At 41.9% G+C, this 22,859-nt stretch overlaps 1 protein-coding gene across 2 annotated transcripts in view; it reads right to left on the bottom strand.

The window, feature by feature from the left end:
- The window catches only part of TAFA2 (TAFA chemokine like family member 2), a 191,793-nt gene extending 172,492 nt beyond the window's left edge, over window positions 1–19,301 (bottom strand). Inside the window, exon 1 of one of the 2 annotated variants that reach the window (XR_005104598.1) lies at window positions 18,679–19,290. The gene's annotated coding sequence lies outside the window, so the exon portion shown is untranslated. Of the gene's footprint in view, window positions 1–18,678 lie in introns of both variants that reach the window. The other variant, XM_037390186.1, reaches the window with a different exon arrangement.
- Window positions 19,302–22,859: the final 3,558 nt, after the last annotated feature.

Below are 22,859 nucleotides of genomic sequence, written 5' to 3'. Positions count from 1 at the left end.
GCCAACTCATCCCTTGTGCAATGAGGATGCAGTTCTTACAACAGCTTGCTCAGTGATGAAGACCTAAACATGTTCTAAATCACATTTGGCTTGAAGCCAAAGATTTCAATTAAATGTTAAGAGAAAGAAAGGGGAAAAAAGAAATTCAACACATGACAGACGTTACTTGCAATCAGCAAATTTTCTCTCAGGAATGTTTTGCAGAAGTCTTTGTAAATAAAACCCACTGCAGATATCATTATAGTAAAGGTATGCAAAAACATTGTTTAGATGAAGATTGTTTGGAGATGAGGATTAGTTTCTTTGAGTAGACTACTTGAATACAAACCTTACTAAGGTTCATCTCCTTCTTCCAGGAGTTCCTGACTGCCTTTGTAGCAAGCTGTATCTCCAGAAATTTTTCAAAATTTTGACCTGGCAATGCCTACTTCTTTGGTGTAGAGAAGGGTTTCATACAGATCTGAGTCAGGACTCCTCAGGGCAGATACATTAACAAGTAGTTTAAATTTGATTTAACTAGGGAACTTGATTAAAATACAGTGGTGTTTGTTCAGCATATGGGCTGAACTGTATGCACATAATCTTTTTACATGAACAAATGACAGTAAGTTATGCAGGCTGTCTCAAAATCTACACATGTGATCTTAATTTGTGCTTATAGAAAGTTTCCACCTGGAGCTGCAGGACTGCATATTATAACTGAGGTCAAGGGAAGCTATAAGGACTTTGTATCCCTAACCTAAAGTACCATGGGCATGCATCAGCTGAAAATGTCCCCCTGCTCAAAACATGCTTTGGCTGGAGGGGGTAGGAAGATTGGGTTTATTGGCTCTGAAAAAGACCCATCACCCAAGGTAAAATCTGCTGTCTCTTCATGTTGAAGTTTCATTCCCATTAGCACTAAGCGGTACTGCTGATGCAGCCCAGCAGGTCAGCTGGACACTACAAAACATCAGGTGAGCTCCCCAGAAAGCAAACTGCCTCGTCTACGTTGAGAGTGGAAGTAGCATGAAAGTCAAGATTCTAGTGAGAGTTCTTCTGACGCTCTCTTCTATTCTGCTATGGAAGCAGAATGAAACCATATGAAGAACTAAGTAAAAGTAGCAAAAATTCTTCTAGAAGTGATGCTGATACACTCATTTGGGAAGGCTTGTGAGGAAACAAAATGTGAAACAATTCAGAAGGGCTTTCCAAAGTTCTGTTGTCTCCCTCCTTTTTCATTACAAAAATGGGGGCTGATTACAAATACATCTGTATAGCAACTGAAATAAAACCTGTCAAAAGCTACAAAGGTAGTGCTTCAAATGTGATGCAAATAGTGAACCTAAGATAATAATGCAATCTGCTTAATATGGAGAAATAACTGAATGATTCTTGACATATTCACTACAAACACGGTATATATGTATCCTGATTAATATGGGTCCTATAAAAGCCACCATGTAAATAATCAAAAAGTAGATAAATCAGTTTTATTTTCTGTTCTTTTTTGAAGTCTGTGTTTGTTTACAGCAAGTACATATATGCATGTGTACAGCATGTGTGCTCCTTCTAGAGCACACTGTGTTAGAACTTTCAAGTACTTCTACCCTCTCTAAGGGTCATAGAGAGTGGAATGAAACGGGTTCAGCAGAAATGTTCCACTTTGCACAAGTAGTGCTGGTCAGCTGTTTGTACTTGGGTTTTGTGATATGCATTTGTATGAACTCAGAACAAACAAACAACAAAAAAGGCCCAAAACAGATGTAGTATTGCCTTGTTACTAACCATTAGATGTCTGGCTTTAGAGACATTACCACACAGCTCATGGGCATTCCCGCCATATGCAGGCCTATGGCTTGGTCAAAACCCGGTCCACTACATGTAATGGTCACTTTGAACCAGGGCTGAACAAAGTTCCTCCTTCGCTCATTTTTACCTAAACAGCGTTCACCGCCAGTTCAGCTGTACAGATTGCTGATGCTAATTCTTTCTGTTATAGAGAGGCCCTAGGGTTTTAAACTGTACCCATCAATCTAAGTGTATCTATCCACTCTAATATCTGAAGACAGATTAGGTCACTAGTTTTGAAACCGGCAATAACAGTTATCCAAGTTATCACAAATAATGTACTAGGAATTGCAAAATGTTTGGGTTTTTTTTCATGGTGTAAGCATTTAAAAAGCAAATTTTAAAACTTTTTTACTTTGGGGGAGGTTATAAAAGAAGGCAGGTAAGTACATAAGAAGAATAACATTTATTCACTGAGAGAAGTATAATCCTCAAATTCTTGCAGGAACTTACAATTCTACCTGCCATGAAATATTTTATGTCTGTATTACAAGTAACATGAGAAATCTTTTTTCCAAATGTTACGTCTTTGGTTATTTGCATCATTTCTTGCAATTAAAATTATAAGAACTCTTCATAAAATGGCACTTAGGATCTTTCCAACCATAATTAACATTCATGTGTTTTGCAATTAATTAGAAAGTTAGAAAACTGCATTACTCATTCTCTAATTAGTCAGATATTGATGTTCTGCTAATACAAGTGTCCTGCAACAAGACCTTCTCAAATACAGATACTGGAGGAATCAAGGCAGGTTCTTCATAGTCTAGGAATAGTGAAGAGCTTTGAAGACCCTTGGCAAATTAAAATACAGTCAACAATTATTTTGCTGATAGTGAGAAGTGAAGCCAGGAATTCTGGGGAAGAAAAAAAGAGGGGCATATGGGATGAGGAGAGAAGGTACACTGCCTAATGATGTCAGGGTTGAGGCCCAAGCATTTTGTTTACCTAGTGACTTCAGCTGTTGCTGCCTACCCTAAGAATCACTTCACAACAAAAATTACAAGCAAAACAACTATGTTTAAAATTCTCTGTAATTGTGGAGTAAAGAGTTTCATAACCAAAGCAGTAGAAAAGCAGGTATTCTTAATTACTTACTCCCATTAGACAAAGAACAGAGCATTGCTTTGTTTAGTTTTCTGTCGTCATTTTTCTTCCAGTTCCGTAGATTAATTCTATCCAGCTCCAATGAGCACGATGGGAGTTTGGGGACTGATCCCAGTAGACCTATATTCTACAAAGAGCCCAAACTAAAGCAACTTACGAATCACAGTCAAGTTGTTCATGTTCATCAAAACCACAAAGGAAATCTTTATAGCATTCTCACTGTTTATTTTGATAAAACACTAGCAGATGTAAGAAATTATATACTTCTCACTTATCACAGGTCAAGGCACATGGACCCCTCCCACAGCTAGGGCAATATTCTGAGTTACAGTTGCAGACCTAATGGCAGGCAGCTGCAATAAGGACTGAAAGATTCTCTTGCAGGGGTCAGTCTTGCAAGTGAATGAAAGTAAAGGACAGAAAAAAACTTTTGCTTTATACTTGTTCAGCACCTCACTCCTGACTAGCTATGCTAAGTGCCACTGTCACAAAATAATTAATACAGAATATGCCTCTTTCATGAATGCTCATTTGTTTTATTGCTCTGAAACACTGTAAATAGATTTCTACACGCATTCAGTATATGCTTATTCATTCATGTGGAAACTTTCGTTGCCCCTTATTACAACATAGTCCAATAAATGCATGTTCTGAAGTTAACTACCCTTCTCGATGCTGCTCTCAGCAACAAAAGTTGACCTGAGAAATAAAATCTAATTAATGTCATGCTCTTTATGATTTAGAAGGAAAGCTAGAATCTCCCTTTCCAGTCCTACTTTTTAGTTATTCTCTGATATTTATTTCTCTCAGAATTATCAGAAACATTAAATCTAGCTTACCCAGTTTGACTAAGAGGCTCATGACTTGTGAGATTTTTTCAGTTCTGAGCTGAAGATCCAGCCTTTCAATGGGGAACTGAGGTATTTTTTCACGTTAGGATTTTGCACTAGACTACATCACTAAATGACAAAGAAAAAGATGAAAACAAAAGGTTTAGCAGAAAAGGCCTCCAAGGTTAATTCATTTCATAAGTGTTGTATATGATGCTATTATTCTTCCTGTTAATCAGTAACATAGGTACCAATATGTTCTAGAATAAGACACTTAAATGTAGGCATTGAAATCTAAGTACTCTGTTCAGTTGACTAAACATGATGTCTGACATGTCAGAGATCTGATACAGTGCTATAACGCCCATCAAAGTATCTTTGAAATTTTGACACATTAAAATACTCACTACAGATAGCTAAAACACACCTTTAAGGCAAGTTATTCAACTTGACCAACTTTCTGTGACTTGAAGTACAATTCAGCTGACCCAAAGCAGGTATCTGTTTTAGAGCAAGCAGAATCACTCTGCACATCTATTGATAAGAAAGAGGATTCAGGTGCCTGAACATAACAATCCAGAACCATCTAAGATCCCCAAGGGACTGGCAGATACGATGCAAGGCATCTTACATCTGATTCAGGTCAGATTCTTCACCCATCTGAAGTAGCACTTGGAAGCCAGACAAGATACTCTAGAGTGTTTAAACTATGTTATGCACCCGAACCCTACCCTGGATCTCCCTTGACTACGAAGCTAAAGCAACTGCCTCACATGGAGATAGTTACAACTGAACACCTATTTTAGGTGTCAATCTCATGCTGAATCCTGCCTCCACTGTCCTTTTTGGTAGGCTATGACTAAATTTCCAACAACAAAACAGTGAAAACCAAGCAGCAATGGATTCTTCTTTAGACTTCACAAAGCAGCAACAAGGTGACACACAAGTGTTTTACCTTTTGCACATCTCTGAACTCTCTGAAGAAGGAGTTTCTATTATCATTAAAATAGGACATTGTAACTTTGAATGCAGCTTTGCAAAGGTTCATTATCTAACAACAAAATGAATCAAAAAAAGGTGTATTTGCCTTTGATCTTGCATAGCTTGTGCTTTCTGGGAGGGTTGGGTTTGTTGGTTTTGGGGGGGGGGGGGGGTAGAAAAAAGGGAGATGTCTAAAAAGGTGTTCTTTTCAGATTCTGTATGCTGGTTCAGGAATTTTATTTGATGATGCACCATTATTACTCTTCTCCAAATACCAGGGGATTTAATACATTTTTGAGCAGAGGTTTCAAGATTAAAAAGAATAACTTCAAAAAGTAAAATTACTACCATACTTTTGAACAGGCAAAGAAACATAATATTATGAGACATACAAGACTACAGTTACATCTAGCCGTATCATTCCAAATCATAAAATTTAATTGCTGGGAAAAAGATATTCAGGCTAATCGGGTAACACAAGATGGTGGTAAAACAGAATTGTATCTGTCCTCCAGCTTCCGTACTTGCTAATATCAGTAAAAAGGTAAATTCCAACTACAAGTTTTACTAGCATTGAAAATGCTGAAAGGTGGTTCCATCTTCACCTTTTCAATCAAAATCAGCCACCCAAAGAGCTTTTATTACATGAGATTCATAGAGTGAATTTCAGAGTATCTGCAATAGGTATGTGAAGGGCTTGACTCTCTTTTCTCTGACAGATCTAGGCCATCTGAGCAGGTTTTAAACTTGCTTCATCACCTACAAGACTGAAATTAAAAAGGAGGGATGCGGTGCTCAGCCTGAAAGCTTTACAGTATTGACGGCTAGCAGAGAAACTGAACACATGGAGTTAACCGTTAAGGGATATGATGCTATTTTAAAAATCAAAATCAATGACAGGGCTGTTAGCAGTTGCAAAATTAGCTGCATCTCTGTCCTGTTTCTGGTGTCTGTTGCTCAAGCCCTTTAACTTTTCCTGAAAACACTACTGTATTACACAGATCTTTCAGTAACTGCTGAAGCCAAACAACCTCAGCTACCAAATGGAAGAGATGAACTGAAAAGTAAGATAGAAAGGACAGCCCTTGTTTTAAAATCCATTTTTTATTTTGCTATATTTGAGCCTTAGTATCAAAAATAACTTTGGATTTAATTTTTTTCTGTCTGTTTTATACAATCCTGGTTGCAGATCAGTTAATCTGCCAAAGAAGCCTGGTGTTGAAGGTCAGTGTGTACTACAGAATGGCAAAATGATGGCTATGCTCAAAGAGAGATAAAGGGATATGGTCATGAAAGCATTCAGAGATAGGTGGAAGTACCCTCAGATGGCAAAGAAAGGGAAAAAAGTAGATTTAGTTCAGGAATCATGACAAGTTCATTGGAAATTTAACTGGTAAATTAAAACACTTGAGGAAATTGCTACCATAAATTATTATGCTGGTAAAAAGAAAAGCAAGGAGTTGTGCTTTCCTATTACACCAGTATTACAATAATTGGCATTACTATTTACTAGGGTGAGTCACATTTAACTTAACCAATTTTTGTAGAAGAATGTATTTCTAAGTACAGAGAAGTTCTTAATTGTTACTATATAGTTACTTGTCAAAGACATTATTTCATCAATCACAATTTTAAAAAAGGGGGGGGGGAAATCCCCAAAAGCCCTAATGAAACAATAGATTCAGTTTCATTTTTCAAATAAAGTGTTTATTGGACAGAAGCCTAAGTTAAAGATTGATTACATTAAAAAAAAGAAAGACATGCACAATCTCTTCATCATTCTCCTCTTCCCCAATTATGTTTTTGTCTTCTTCAGTGCTAAAAAGTATTTACAATGGTTAAGAATGAAAAGGCCTCATGCCTTTCTCCAGTGTATGTATGGTTATATATTTCTGGGAAACACTAATGAAATGTTTTCCACAAATGTGAAAAGAGCACAAAATAAAAACAGAACAGAAGACAGAGGCCATGTACAGTTTCTTTCCTCCAAAACAGGAACAACTGCTCAACAACTGCATGAATTAGCATTATATAAGTTCTCCTGTAACAGTGTTACATGAAAGGTTGGCTACCACCAACCAACAGAAAGAACATGACAGAGCATTCATCAAAGTACGAAACAGTATTTTTTCCTCATTTCCTTCTTCTGTTAGCATCTAGTCCCATTTGTTCTCTGACTCCGGCCATTAGTGAAGTTCCTTAACAGAAAAATGTCTGTTGTCCTTCACACAAAAGAGCTACTGGGTAAAAACTACATGTCTTTATCAAGACCATAGTCACACCAGAAGAACCTCGGCAACAGCTAATAAAAACAAAGCAGAGAAATCGTTTGTCTGTTATGCTATTTCCTTTTCCAGTGGGCTACAACCGCAGACTTCTTCCAATTCATGGACTATGAATTAATTTCAAGAATTCTCCTGACACGAGGGTGTCTCCTGACACAGGTGACTGTAAAGAACAAGGATTTTCAAACAATAACTTCTACTAGAAACAATCACATTGTGGGAGCTAACATATCGCTATGCACAGAGCTCCAAAACCCCCTCCACCTCCGAAACTACCCCTACTCTAATACCTGCAACCATTATGGTAGGCCTGACTCATGCTTTGGCAAAGGCCAACTGAGAAAATGTTAATTAGCCAACAAACAACCACCCCAAAAGTGGTAAAACAGAGAAAGATGTACCTTTAAATCTAATGTGTCATTATTGTGATCTGAACTCCACAGCCCACTGCTGAACCAGGAATGTATTACACATACATTGTATATACATTGTATATACAGCAAAATTATGCAGATTTATCTCACAGTTTCTGTTGATAGAGTGATATACACTAATTTTCTGACTGTCACACAGTTATTCATATACAATAAGTTCATAACCTTTTTAGGATTGTTGAACTTTTGGGGTTGTAAATGTATTGTATACACAAGTGGGAGTACTGGCTGTAAATAAAAAGAAGAAGAAATATATCTGTGGAGAGGCAGTAACTGCAAGTCACTACAGCTTGGCCAGTAATTGGAAAGATGTTTTTTCCAGGTGCTAGATAAAAGTCATACAGATCTTCTGGTCAAGACCAGAATACATATGGAAATCAAAAAAAACAGACAGCTACAAACTGTCTCCCAGGAAGGAAGCCATGAATTACCAACGATTGCTCGAGGAAAGACACAGAGAGACTGAAGTATGCAACTCAGAATAGCTGTGGGCACAGAATTAAATCATAGCTTCTTAATTTTTCCAATAAAATAGTAAAGTTTAGGTAGGATTGGGTATACACAGACTTTTCTTTTACCTTTGTTTAACAGGTAGGAATTCTGTGGGAATCAAAAAAGTTTTGCTTTAAAAATCTGGCTTTGAATCACCTTAATCATTCACTAGTGAGAAATATTTTATTTCAGCTGACAGAATTAGGCCTGTCATGTGTACTATGCCAATAAACCAGAAAGGATTGCAGCTGAACTGAAGCAGTGCTGAAAAAAAGTTCCAGCTTCGAGAGAAATGAGGGGAGAAGGAAAGCTATCTGCTTAACTACTTATCTGTATACTCAGCTATTTACTCCAAAGGGGGTGCAGAGGTGCATAAGGCACAGGTAAGTTGTTAACTTCCAGTATCCAGCAGAGCACAGGATAAACATCACAACCCTCAGCTACAAAGGTGAAAGGAAATTTTCCCCCAGGAACATTTGCAATATTATTCCCACAAAGTAACTGTGAGAACCAGGCACAAGTTCTGATATGCAACAAATGAAGGAAGTCTGTTAGAGACTTACTTTTACCACAGCTTGAACATTAGGTTCAAACCTGAACAATGAAGGTTTTCTAAAATGTACATTTCTACCTACTGCCATGGCAGGGTCATGAATAAAGTTTCCTGCTGTCAATCATTTCCATATTTTTCTAGAGCAGAACTCTAAGTAGCAGAGGAAAAATTAAAATATTAGAGTTCATGGAAAGGTTATTGAGATATACTACAAGCTAAGCTATTGGCAGAATGCACAGACATTTTGTTTGTATCCATTAACTAGATATAATTAACCACAATGACAAAACCAGCATTATATAGCCTGAACTAGTAGTTATTATTGGGTTTAATAAATACATGGATGTAATGGAACCTGTGAGCAACAAAGGTTGAACTCACTCATCGTGAGTCATCTGCAATTTTTGACAACTTTTTATTAGACAACCACTTAATGTGAAGAATTATTCTAACAAATTTAATATTAACATTATCAAAAGAATACATGAGAATAACAGCAATTCCAAAATGTCCACATCCATGCAATACATATGGAATAACATTTGAGTTTGTGCTTAAGTTTACTCAAAGCATTCTCCTGGGGTGGAGAAAGAGCACAAACTGATTGGGGTTTTATTTAGTCAAAGCAAAAATTAACTATTCATCCATCCATGTATCTATTTTTATTTTGTGTTTTATTAAAATAGCATATGCAGTAGTCTTTGTCTATATTATTGATTACAACATGGCTACTATTGGACTGATATAATGGTCTCAAGGAGTTTCCAAACATAATTATAATGACATAATCCTTAGAGCATGGATGTGGAGGAATGCTATCTAAATAATGTCACTACTGTTGCAGAATTGGTTTCAAATTAATTGTTTCTTTCTAAAGCTATAATTATCAGGAGGAATGCAGTTAGTCAGAAAAGATGAAGTTTAAAAGTGCATAAAGTTTAATAGCTCATTAAATAGAAAATACATTGTAAATTTGGGAATCAGAATGACTTGCAGCTAACTGTGAGATGATGGGTCATGGCACATGAAAAGAGACTTTTTTGGCAGGAAAGCAATTTGGTAGTGCTGACTGCAGTCTGCATTTACTTGACATTCGGAAAGATCATATGACACCAATGCAGATGAGGTGAACAGTGAAGAGAAAAGGAAGGGCAAGGAGAGCTAGAGGAGAAAAAGTTAGGTTATGAGCAGCTGGGAGGATGATGAAGAAGAGGAGAATATGAGTGTCATTACTGGCAATTCAGTTTTTAAAGTGGGAATAGGAACAAGGTGTTACATTAAAGAGACTGGGTGATTTCACAAAGCTATAGCGACAGCTGTGTCAGCACTCTTCTCACAAGAGTGGGTTTATGTAGAATTAATATAGGTGAATAATTATGATTTTTTTAATTTCTCTTCCAATAAGAAAACATAGTAACTGTTATGCACCCATTGTTCTGAGTATGATTTTAAAAGCATGCTTCATTTTCTAAAAGCATGAACTGTGTATTTACTAGATGTCAAATACACATTTATAATAATGCAATAAATCAAAGCAACTCCAAATAAATTCTGAAACATTTAAGAATAATTATACCATTAAAAAAACCCCAAAACTAAACCGTTACAACACAGCCTCAAAGGGAAAGAAGCTCAAAACAGCTGAACTAAGCTGAAACTTTCTCCTAGTACACTTTCACATAAACAGCGACCCAAACAATTATATAAGAGGATCCAAATATGACCAGAATGGTAGAAGGAAACTGTGCATTTCTATGCCCACAACTAGACTCATGCCACACCAGCCTGCACAAATGTGAGGGCTAAAGCCCCTTAAAACCTCGTAGTAATCTAAAAGCACAAAGTGAAAAGCATGAAGTGATGTAGCACGTGGGCTCAGATTCACAGATAAAGCACAAGGAACTTAAAACGGGAAGTTACCCAGGGTTACATTCTCTTATTTTGTTAGGGTTTTACCACAAGCTGATCTGTGTGGTGAAACAAAATCTGGGATACAATAACCAAAACCACTTCTACCAACATGCTAGTTTTCACTGCGATACAATTAGTTTTCTTCATAGTAGCTCGTAAGGTGCTGTGTTTTGGATTGATGACCTTGAAGTGGCCACGGATAAGGCCACAACGCAGCAGGTACACCCCTGAAGGAATTGTAGCCCATGGATAAGGCCACACTGGAGCAGGGACACCTCAAAGTGACCGCAGCTGTGGCCAAGTCCACGCTACAGCAGGTACCGCCCCTGAGGAGACTGGTCTGTGGGTAAGTCCATGCTGGAGCAGGGGCAAGGGGAATGGTTCATTGCAATGTTATAAACCCTATGGCCTGGCCTATGGCAGACGGCAATGGATATACATGTAAATTGTTGTGACCCGTGATTTGAGTTGCGTGTTAATAGGAAGTACCATAGCAGGAACCACCCAAACCAGTGGAGGATGAGCCTCACAAGAAGCAGTGCAAGCGCAGCAGTGACCCAAACTGAGCTGGCTTTGGTGCCAAATAACTCCACACAACACACCACTTCTCCTGCCCAGAGTGACCAGCGTAACAGATAGAACCCAAGTCATGGACTGAATTAACTCAATGCACATTGTATGGATGTTACACAGGGGCGACCCATAGACTAAGGGAATGACATCTGTGCACATATCAAAGGGCAGGAAGGGAAGGAGGGCGATTAATAAGGATGCATTGGGTAGTGTGGGACCTGAACATTACATAAACCATAAAAAATAAGGAATGGAAACTGTACTACTTTTGGCTGGGATAGAGTTAGTTTTCTTCATAGTAGCTTGTGAGTTGTGTTTTGGATTTGTGAGCAAAACAGTGTTGATAGCACAGGGATGTTTTAGTTACTGCTGGACAGTGCTCACACAGAGTCAAGGCCTTTGCTGTTTCGCACATTGCCCCACCAGTGAGAAGCCTGGGGGTGCAGGACAGCTGAGCCGGCTGACCAAAGGGATATTCCATATCATACAACATCATGTTCAACAGTAAAAGCTGCACGGAAGAAGAAGGAAGGGAGATGTTTGAGGCTATGGCATTTATCTTCCCAAGTAGGCGCTACACGTGATGGAGCCCTGGTTTCCTGGAAATGGCTAAACACTTGCCTGCTGATACGAAGTAGTGAATATATTCCTTATTCTGCTTTGCTTGTGAGTATAGCTTTTGCTTTACCTATTAAACTATTTATCTCAACCCACGAGTTTTCTCACTTTTGCCTTTCTGATCCTCTCCCCCATCCCACTGAGGAGGAGTGAGCAAGCAGCTGGGTGGGGCTAAGCTGCCTACCAGGGTTAAATCAGAACAACCAAATCATAATGTTTATAAAGAGAAAATAATAAAATCTTGTTACCACAAATGAAAATTAATCTGCGGGGGGGGGGGGGCGGGGGGAGGAATAATTCCTAAATCAGAAGCTCCACCAGCACCTGGACTCATGGCCATATCTCTCTGAAAATCTGTTCGACAAATATCAGTGCAATGCCTTGATTATGAAGCTTTGGACACTTCGGCAGTGATGTGTTTTAAGTATTACCTTAATTCCAGTGCAAGGGATAGCCCTCATGATTCTAGATTGAAGAGAAAAAAGCAGGATCATATAATGAGAAGTGTCAGGCAACATTAAGCATATTGGCTGATAATATCGTATCTGAATTTATAGCATGTTATGTTAGCATACAAATACAGTATTTCTTCTGTCTTGATTCCAGTAAGCTTATAAACCAGAACTTATCTCACATTATTTGCTGCTGTTACCAGACCTCAAGATAAAACTTCCCATCTTATTTAAGTACAGCTTATTTGTTACAACACATAGATCAAAAAAAAAATGTTTTTTAAGCTGAATAAACACACGTAACAGTCCAGAGGAGGTATTCTTCTCCTGTGATGGTACTAAAACAGATCTTTTTTCTGCAATTAAACTTTAAGCATGACCTCATTTCTTGCAGGAGTACCATAGCCTGATATACTTTGTCAGAAAGTAATATTTCACTTTAGCGACACACCAGTAACATCACATTTGAAAATTTACATGATTGTAATTATAGTTTCTAACACTATAATACAGGGAAGCTACTTGTAGCATCTTTCTGAAAATTACCTGCTGTTACATAGTCTCTGTCCTGAATTTAAGAGGATTGAACGTTTATAAAAGATGTAGGACTGACAAGCCATTGAAACAAAGCTCAGGTCTTAAATTCATACCCGGAATACAGACACAAACCCAGTCATCCCAACAGCACCCCACCTACAAGCCTTCAACAGGGATTGCTCTAAGCAGTTAGCAACATTTATTCAGGCTCGCTTCAGAAGTCTTCAAGCACATAATTAATTTGACTAGTCCCACTGAAGCCACACACTTACAGCAGAAACGCCTTGCGTGATCAGACCTCAGGTTTTGCCTCTCTGTGCATGCAGCAGGCACACATCCTAAATTTTTGCTAGTGGTGACTTTTCTAACTTGGACACTTCTACAGTAAGAACCAAACTAAGACTACTAACTCACTTTAGGTAAACCATGAGACAAGCTTCAGATGGTACTGACTCTCATCCCTTACTGAAAAAGATCCAAATTTCAGTTTGCTACACACAAATGCCACAGAAAGGCATTATCTCTCCTCAGAGCCATCGAGCTGTGTTACTTTGCAAGTGCCATTAAGTACAATGACATAACAGCCAACAACAAATTATGGTTGAGCCTAGAACTCAAAAGGCCAAACAGATATCTTAAATGGGAACAAACACCAAAAAAGTTGCAATCAAAAGGAGATGTACAGCTCACAGTTTTAATGCAGCACTCACAGATCTCCCATTTGCACAGTCCTGAGGCAGAAGGTGGCACCTAGCCTGAGACTGCACGTCAGAGGCTTTGGGACAGGTTCTCTCATACATGTAGTTTCACACGGTGCGGGAGAAGCCACAGGGAAAGCCCATAACTAGGAAGACTGTCCTGCATAAAGATGTTCAAATGAGCATGAAAAGCCTTTTGGTGACTGACGGGCAGCACCATACCCTCTTGCCCATCCCATGACATGACATGTCAGACAGAGATGAGCAGAAGGCTACATGCTGCACAGCTAACTGGTTTGTGGCAAGATGGACCAGAGGCCACAGCTCTGCCTTATCAATATGGGATGCAGAAACAGCAGTGAGGGAGTGGAAGAAACACAATACAAGAGTATCACTGCGAATGCGAGAGACTTGTCAGGTCTGTGCTCCTGTATCTAAAAGAGCTAGTGTGAGACTGCATGTTACTGAAAGACTTATTTTAGAAATGTATTATATGCTGCTTTTAAAAGGGAAAAATACAGCAAAACCAGTACACTAAGCAATTGCAGTTTGGTTCTAGTAAGTCAGTCAAAATATACAGTACTGCAATACTGCCTCCTTGCATTTCAAGAAGGAAATTGCTTTATTGGATCAAGCCAGTGGTCTTTCTAGTCTAGTAAGTCATCTTCAAATACTGGATCTTAATATTGCAACAGAGGCAAGAAATCTTCCATACAGAGAGAGGCTGGCATACAACCAAAACTAAAAACTTGGTTATCTATTTCAAATGTTTCACACTTACCCATTTCTTAGTAGTTTTCTGTTTATACAATCGAATACGTTTGTTGAACTGTACTTATGCATTTATTTACTTGTGAAGTTTGTCAATCCAAAGCACCTTACGCAGCCTTAGCTCCAATTCATAATTTAAGCATAGAAGGTTACCACACACGCAAGTCCAAAAAAAGCAGTGTGTGCTACCCTGCACTACGGCTCTCTTGGCATTGTTAGAGGGATGCTCACAGTAGAGGTGGCTGCATACAGTGCTGTCCTGGTGCCGAGAGACCTGTGTTCAAGTTTCATATTACAAGATCAGCAAGATGTGAAGTGAAGCTGCTGGCAAATGTAAGCTATTAACATAGTACAGATTACAAGGTCTGATAAGCTTTAAACAAGGGGGGGGGGGGGCAGGGAACTATTTCCCACTTTTTACACATGAAATTATTTAAGTGATTCTTCCGTGCAGTGAAAGATACAGGAGCAGGAGCTACTCCTATAACTGCTTACTCCCGCAAGGACTAAGGATCAAATACATACAAAGCATCTTCTAGTTACTTTAAGCAATAGCTACAGCTACAATGCATTCTACAAAACAGTGTCCTGATGTATCTGAACAGAAGAAAGAGCTAAGAAAGCTTTTTTTAGTGACTTTGACCCATTTTATGTATGCAGTGTCCTGCCACAACTAGCACTGTAAAGCACGTCTATTTTCTCTCTTCTCTCTCCACAGCGTTTTTCAAAACACACTGCATGAAAGAAGCTCTCTAAATATGCCTTGATTTGTTTACCTTAAAAATGTGACTGTTTTGCACTAGCAGTGTAAAAAAGCACATTAGGTGGCCATTTTTATTTTGTCTTCTTTTTTTGATAAATAACTTGACTACATATGGTAAGCAAGAGTGGCTGGCAAGGGTGTATAAAGAATCAATGCACAAAAATCACTGTCTTCCGAAGTTCTACCAAGAGCAAAAGGAGATAGCTCTGTAGCTGTCACCAGGAAAAATGATCAAGATTACTGTTGCTGTTTCTACATTCAGTCCTACGTCTGATGAGTTTTATAAATCTTACCTGAATTAGGAAGAGGAATGTTTTGAAGTATGTATCAACGGCTCGCAAAACCAAATCACTGGGCCATATTTCCTGTTCAAATAGCTCCAAGAGTGGGCCTCTGTTTTTAAAAGGTATTTCAAATGTGAAGGTGCGCGCTTAGAGTGGATTCTGCCGAGTATACTATGTAAATGTTTTCTCATCCTAATAAAAAAAAAGCAAAATCCTTTTGTAGTGCACACTTACATTCAGTGATCTAAGGAAAATGGAACAACTCTAGCTGGTTTAAAATGTCAGAGCTTCAACTACTCCAACGGAACAATGAAAGTCCACACCAGTTGGGGATGCCCCTCTTAAAGTACAGAAATGCTCGTGAATGGGGACAGCTCAGCATTCAGCTCTGCCTGCGTAAGACCCTTCTGTTATATTAATCCAAACACAACTTTTGCCTCAATGCCTTTACAATTCAGCATTTCAAAAGGTACACGGAAAATGCGTTTTCAAACAAAAAGCTATTGCTACCTGAATTATCAGGAGCTGTAGTAGAAAATCAATGACAGAAGGGCATTTAAATAAGATGCTTAAACATAGACTGTAAATACAACAGTGAACACTAACTAATTAGATTTGCATGGTCTTCCCTTGCTTTAGCCTCTGTATCATCATGCAGTCTTTGTTTACTTTATTCTCTTTATTTGACGACGTTTGACTAATAAATACATTGATGAATTGCATCAGCAAATGCCATCCATATATCACAAAAATAGGATGTACTCAGTGCTTCTGGCACACTGATGCTAATGGATTTTTTTTTGTTTGTTTGAACTTTCAGTACTTAACAAAGGAAATAATACTGCTTTGCTGGATAAACTTCCTGATTTTTATTTTAATTTTCACTGAACAAACAGCTGCAGAATAATGTGACTTAATGAAGCATTTCTAATAAAATCCCGCAGAAGTTAAAACAGGGGCATAGAACTGCTTGCTCACTCACAGTTGTATCATTCAGAATAATTTTTCAAGATGGTGATCACATTTTTATGTAGATAAGTGTTAGATAATGTGATATTTTTGTCTTAAAAAGCAATTTCCTTTAGCGTGATAACTAGTTAGCATTGTTCCATTACTTATTTATAGTAAGTAAAACATACAACATAATTAACACAACGTATTTCTAATGCACTGTTTACACACGTTGGTAAGTAGCAACACAGACAGCAATAAATACAAGTGTGAAAATGATCAGCTTGAAAAATTCCATGGTATGTTTTCCTCACCAAAAACATTTGTAAAAATGTTCTTTATCAAGTCTGTCACCACATGTGATGAAACCATGAAACTTCTTGGCTGCTACATGTTTCTCTGCCGCCACAATTCAGCGTAAAGTATTATTTGCTTTAGGTAAATCTAGGTAGATTCAATGAATCATCACTTTGCAACCTGCCAGTAAAGCAATCCCCAATATCCGTCTGTACATCTATTTACTTCCGTTCAGAACAAGTTTTTCATGTATTCCCCACAAGAATTATCAAGTGCATTACAAGCATCTACACATAAAGCTGAGATCCCTCAGATCGTAAGAAGAGACAGGTAAAAAGGTTACCCCGTATGTCCAGTATGATAAAAGATGCTGCCAGATTAGTCATCATTCCCTGATTAAAACAGCATGACAGGAATCAAGATTTTATCTCAAAGTCACCCACTACCAGCAGCATATCTAAAATTAATACCACATTTATGAAAGCCCCCCCTTATGTTCAAACGACATGTGGAACCAGTGAATAGTAATCCTGATTTGCTATCAGCTAACTGAGCAAAGCTTGCCACTGAAATTACGGCACTTCGGCAGTTTACATTTATGAGAATAACAGTACTGTAGTTTTGGAAATGGGGACTTTATGAAAACAAAGAACAGACAGCTTTCACTAATGCCTCAGCAGTATCAGCTCTCTGAAATAAAATGCTAATAATGCCATTTATATGAATTACTTTACTACTGTTAATTATACACGCGCAAAACAGTTTAAGCATCAGTATGAAATGACTGCACAATCGTTGCAAAAAAAGTATAATGGAAGATGTAACCTTTGCCACCCCTGATAAAAATGCCTTGGTATGCTCTTTCCCAACTTCAGCTAAGCTACATTTCCAGTACCACTGAACTACTATTTTTCTAGTGTTTACCCTACACTACAGAGAAGAATCTTGATTTATCAGTTGATTTCACTTAGATCAGCCCATAAAGTAGCTTTAAAGTGTTAAACATATGGCAGGGTGAATGCTAATGTCTGAAACTGGTAAGACAGAGAAACCAGATAACAATTATCATTTAGTCAATAGCAATTTAAATGTATCCACTGCTGTGCGAAGACCCTAAGACCCTGAATGCTTTACAGGGCTTTCAGGGGTAGGGGTTGAGTATGTTTATTATTTAAATTGACAGTTCTGCAGGAGGCAAAGCACAGTTCTTTAAATACTGAGCCGGTGTCTGCTGGGGGGTGGTGGGTGGAAGCAAAGTACTTAGTGCTCTAAAAAAAATACTGATCATCTCCAAGCAAAACCTGGAAAGAGACAACTGTAACTACACATATAATTTAAAATGCTTTAAGCAATGATGTTAACTCCTGGTAAGAATGAAACATTCAGAAGAGCCATGCACAGCAACTCCTAACAGGGCAGTGCAAGCTATAGCTCTTTATTCTTCACATAGAAAACCTGGTGTCCGATCCTACAGCTCCACAGCAACAAAGGAGGTTATTTTAAAACTTTCTCTTCCAAAACTATAAATGGGGTGGAATAAGGGAAAAGCCCTCTCACCCTGGCACACGGAACCTGCCACATATTTAGCAGGTAAGTGATTTCACTGAAATGCGAAGAAAGCAACGTGGATGGACAAGATACGTTTCATATACACCACAACCTGGGGAGCGTCACACACAGACAGAAATTAAGCCATGACCCGCCTCTTTATAGCAATTTGTTTTAAGGATTCGTAGAGGGACTCCACGCACCTCCTTCCACCGCTCTCTGAAGGCGGCCGGTAACGGGGCCGGTAGCGCGGCCAGTAGCGCGGCCGGGCTCCGAGGCAGGATAAACCCCCCCGTACCCGGGCATTCTGCGAGTAAGCGGCCACCGTTCCAGTGCAGGTAGTTGGGCTGAAAAACGGGTGGGTTCCCCTGTCCCCCCACGGCTCTGCTGAAGTGTTGGTTTGAATGAAACCAAATAAAATGGGGGGGGGGGGGGGGGGGGGGGGGGCAGCCTTGCGGATCGCCCGGCGCAGGGCTGGAGCCGGCTGCCCCAGGCGCCCGGCGGGAGCCGCGGCCGGGCGGCCGAGCAGCTCCCCCTCACACCCGGCTTTCCGCAAGTTTTGGGCAGCGGGAGAGCAGCAGCCCGCAGCAGCCGCCCCGCACAGCCTGCGCCTGGCCCCGCCGCGGCCGCTTTCCGCCCGCCGCCCCGCGGGGTCTCCGCCGGCCGCGGAGGGCACCCCCCAGCCGGGCACCCCTCCACCCTCACCAGCGCCGACACAGACAAACACGCAGACACACGCCCCCGGAGCGCTCCGCTCACCTACCTGCAGCCCCGCTCCCTGCTGGAAACACCTAGCGATCGGCCGCCTCCCGTCGGGGGGGAGCTCCAGCCCTACCGCCCGGGCATCGCCGGCACACGCCCCGCGCCCCGCCAGCGCCCGGGGCATGGAGCGCCGCTCCGCTCCGCTCGGCTCTGCCGCGCCGGGGCAGGCAGCCGTCCGCGGGGTCCGGGTCTGCCCCGCCTCTCGGGGGATACAGCAGGAATCCGGCTAAGGGATGCCAGAGGAAGGGTGAAGTACGTGGGGAGGGAGGGAAGACTTGAAGTGTTTCTCGTGCACGATGACAGAGTATTCAAATAATAAAAATAATAATAATATTATTAAGAGGACGAAGTATGGATTAGGTATCGGAAAAGCGGAGAGTGAGGAAGTCCTGCAGCCCGGTGCGGCTCCCGCCCCTCCGCCAGCTGCGCGCGGTCCCGATTCAGCCCCGCCGGCAGAGGAAGGGAGGAAAAGCCGGCGCGTCCTGCAGCAATCCCTCCGTTAGAGCATCGCTGATTGGTTTGCGCCTCACACACCGCACGACTTCCCCCTCCTGCTCCCTCCTTCTCCCTCTTGGGAAAAGTAATTGGAGAGCGAGAGCTTCACCTTCAGCAGCAGCGGCAGCCGCCCCGCGCCCAGCATACACGCACCGCACCGCACCGCGGAGGGGCGCGGGCCGCCCCGGGCGGCGGGACAGGCAGCGGCGGCTCCAGGCGCGCCCTGCGCGGGGGGCGGCAGGGATGCCCTCCTCCTCCCCGCCGTTTGCCCGGCCGCCCGCTGCTCTCCGCCCGGCCCCGTGCGCGGTGCCAGGCCCCCGCGCCCGCCGCTCTGTCTGACCGAGGAGCGGGGCTCCGCCGGCAACTCCCGCGCCTCCCCCGCGGCCCACGCACACCGGGGCTGGGCCGCCTCCCGCCTCCGCAGCACGGCGCGGCCCCCGCCTCCGCGCCGCTCCGCTCCGCTCCCCGCCCGAGCGGCGCCGCGTGGGGTGCGAAGTTTCCGCACAGGCGCACGTGGCCGGGGAGCGGAGGGGCATCTCCGCGGCCCCGGGGCGGCCCCGGCGGGGTGCAGGTGGCGCCGCCGCCGCTGTCCCGGGACGCCGCTTGCCCTGCGGCGGGAGGCCGGGTGCCGGGCGGGGAGGGAGCCCCCGGGCCGGGCCGGGCAGCGCCCCCGGGGGCGCGGGGCCGGGGCTGCTGGAGCAGGGGCAGGGGCAGGAGGGCGGTGGCGGCGCCGGCAGCCAAAAGCTGGCCTGTGTCTCCCTCCAGAGGGAGAAGGGAGCCACGCACGGCGGCGGCGGCGGCGGCGGCGGGGAAGCCGCGGCCTCGGCCCAGCCCCGGTTCCCCGGCTGGTGCCCGGGTGGCGGGGCCGACGGCTTGGCCCGTGCGACTGCCCGGGGGTGGCAGCGCCGCGCAGTGCGGGCCGGGCCCTGAGGGCCGCCGCCTCTGCATGCGGGCGGGTGGCGGGTCGCAGCCGGCTGCCACGGCCGTTGGTTAACGGGGCAGGGTGGGTGGGTGAGGGTATGTGGGAGCGTGGCCCGCACGTCTGTTTCAGTGCGGTTCGGTGCTGTCTGAACGGGATGCACCCAAGTGGAGGGGTGGGAGCTTGAGAAGGTGAGCAAGGGCTGCATTCATTACAGCTGTATCAGAGTCAAGTTCTCAGTTTTCTGCTAGAATCCTTGTCCGCTCCTAGGTTAAATGGGGATGAGCACATGCAGCATTAAGTACCGATGTACTTAATCATCCGTTGCCTATTTTTTATTTGTACCAGCTAGTATAATAGCAAGCTTTCTGAAGAGAAGCTTTTGTTGAGTCCTTACTGTCGTCACATTTTACGCGATGTTGATAGTCAACTCTGAGAAACAGAAAGGGGAAGTGAAATACTTCCCCCGTTGGCACTGTTCATACTAGAGTTTTCCCATGTAAGTAAGGATCTGTAGAATATTTGAATTGGGTTTTTTTTCAAAGCAAATAGAGACCTAAAGGTCCATGCAGTCAAAAAAAGGCGAAAGGAGGGCTTAGCGTTGACTCCCCTGCACACAGTGATGCAGCTGTAGGATGAAATATGAAGAGGTTGCGATGGAAAGGGCAAGTTAAAAAGTCAGCTGGTATGTGGTTGTCACAACTGCTGTTGCAGCAAGCATTGCAGTACACCTACAGGCCTGGATACGGACTGCAGCCAAATTAAAAGGCTGCTGCTTGTAAAGACAAATGCAGTCTTATCTCATTCATTGGAAGCTGACACAATACCATCACAATTTCCCTGGTCAGTAACAGTGTTTCCGCATTTGCAGACAGCTGAAAATAATGCAGATGGAACTGAAACAACCAAGACCTTGCTGCTACCAGCAATGTAATTTCAGTACACTGAGGCAGACCCAAACTAACGTGAATCCACAGGGGTTGAATGTTCCTGCCCCACCAGTGCAAAATGGCATGGCATCCTGAATACACACTGGAACGGGTAACCATTCATTCCAGTTGCATGGGTCAGTGTAGGACCACAAGTATTGTTACTGGACTAAAAGCAAAGCACACTGAAAACACAGCTACAGCAGCTAAAATGCAACTAGAGCAGCTGTTGCACTTTAGGTGTAGCAAACACCTTGCAGTTATAGGAGCCCATACACATGTATTCGCTGCATGTGTCATTATATTCATGTTGACTATTCATTGTGAGACCAGAGGATACTGGGTAGTTTCATATTGGTGTCCTGCTGTTAGAAAAATCAGGCAAACACATCTGAAGACGGAAATATTATCATCCATTTAAAGCAATACAAACCCGTCACATGCAAACAATGGAAGAAAAAGAGGTAGACAAAGCAGGAGCTAATCTGAGCTCTTTTGAAACCAGGAATTTTGTCTCTGCAAATCTTGGAAAATACCATTATTTACAGCTGCTGCACACAATCACTTTGCACATCTGAAATCTGAACAAATCTGCAGTACTCACACACAGGTTGTGTGACACCATACTGAAAGACATGCTTTCAGGAAGCTTCTTCACATGCTTTCACAGTTGGCCAACACTCCTGGGAAGAACTGAAATGATCCATTGCACCTATACAGTGCAGCTGGTTTTACAGTGTTTACTTAGTAAGCCTGACTCATCACCAAAGGTGCATTTGTACATGCTGCACATGCACAATATGATAAATTTACTGTTTTCTGGAAATACCAGATTGGCAGTCTTTGTCCTACACAGCCTGTATTTATATCTTTCTGACTGGAAAATCCCCAGCTGAATACTGTGGTCTTAGAACACAATACAGTTACAGAACAGAATTATTATATGAATGTTCTCTCTTTCTTCCTTCATCTTGTTTCATTTTTAAGTTAGTGTCGCTATTCCTTACTTTTCATCAATCTGTAGAACTCTTCCATGTGCTGAAAGAAAAGCATAAAATATGAAAATGGGTATTGGCACGTGCAACAGACATAGTGTTTGGAAAAACTTCGGCATTTCCATTTCAAGGTGAACAGCACAGCATAAAAATCAGGAAAGTAAGAAGTTGTTTCTAAATAGTTGCATGTCTGTGAATCTGGTATGTATCTTTTTTAAAACACTGATTTTACTCAGAGGCATGCATGTTCTAAGCTGCTAAAGAGAAAGAAAAAAATTATATTTTGGTAGCTACATGTAGGTTTTGTCTCTAAGAACCGATGAGTTTGCTAATGTCTACCAATAATTCTGCTCTTTCGTATTTCTCAAGAGACTCCTCCCTTCCCATCACCCACCATGATACTAACCTAAACTAACTAGAAGTGCCAGTTGCAGCACTATTCTTCAGTTTAGCAGTTAGGTTCTTGGTTTCTCATTTTATTCATAAAGATTAGCTTCTTACTCGGGTCTTCCATCTCTCTTGATATTGAACTTCAGGTACTAAAATAAGGGACAAAGACCACAGCGCTCATCAGGAATATCTCAATGTAAGGAGATATGCAGTGGCTTAGAGCCTGATGTGCAGCAGCATCCTACAACATTCCTCTATCATCATCCCCTAAAGCTGGAGAAGAGGAAGCATAGATTCCAAAAGCCAGCTCGTATAAATTATTTGGGGTTACCATCCTGACATTCTGTGAGCTGGGACAGTCCAACAGTGCGTAAAAGTCTCCTTTACAATGTGTATACAGATACACAGTTATATATATAAACACTCATGTTTTTATCACAGGTGAGAATCTGGT

Source organism: Falco rusticolus, chromosome 5, assembly GCF_015220075.1.
Source record: "Falco rusticolus isolate bFalRus1 chromosome 5, bFalRus1.pri, whole genome shotgun sequence".
NCBI classification, from domain to species: domain Eukaryota; kingdom Metazoa; phylum Chordata; class Aves; order Falconiformes; family Falconidae; genus Falco; species Falco rusticolus.
The sequence above is the reverse complement of the archived record's forward strand: the minus strand, read 5'-3'. Positions and strand labels throughout refer to the sequence as shown.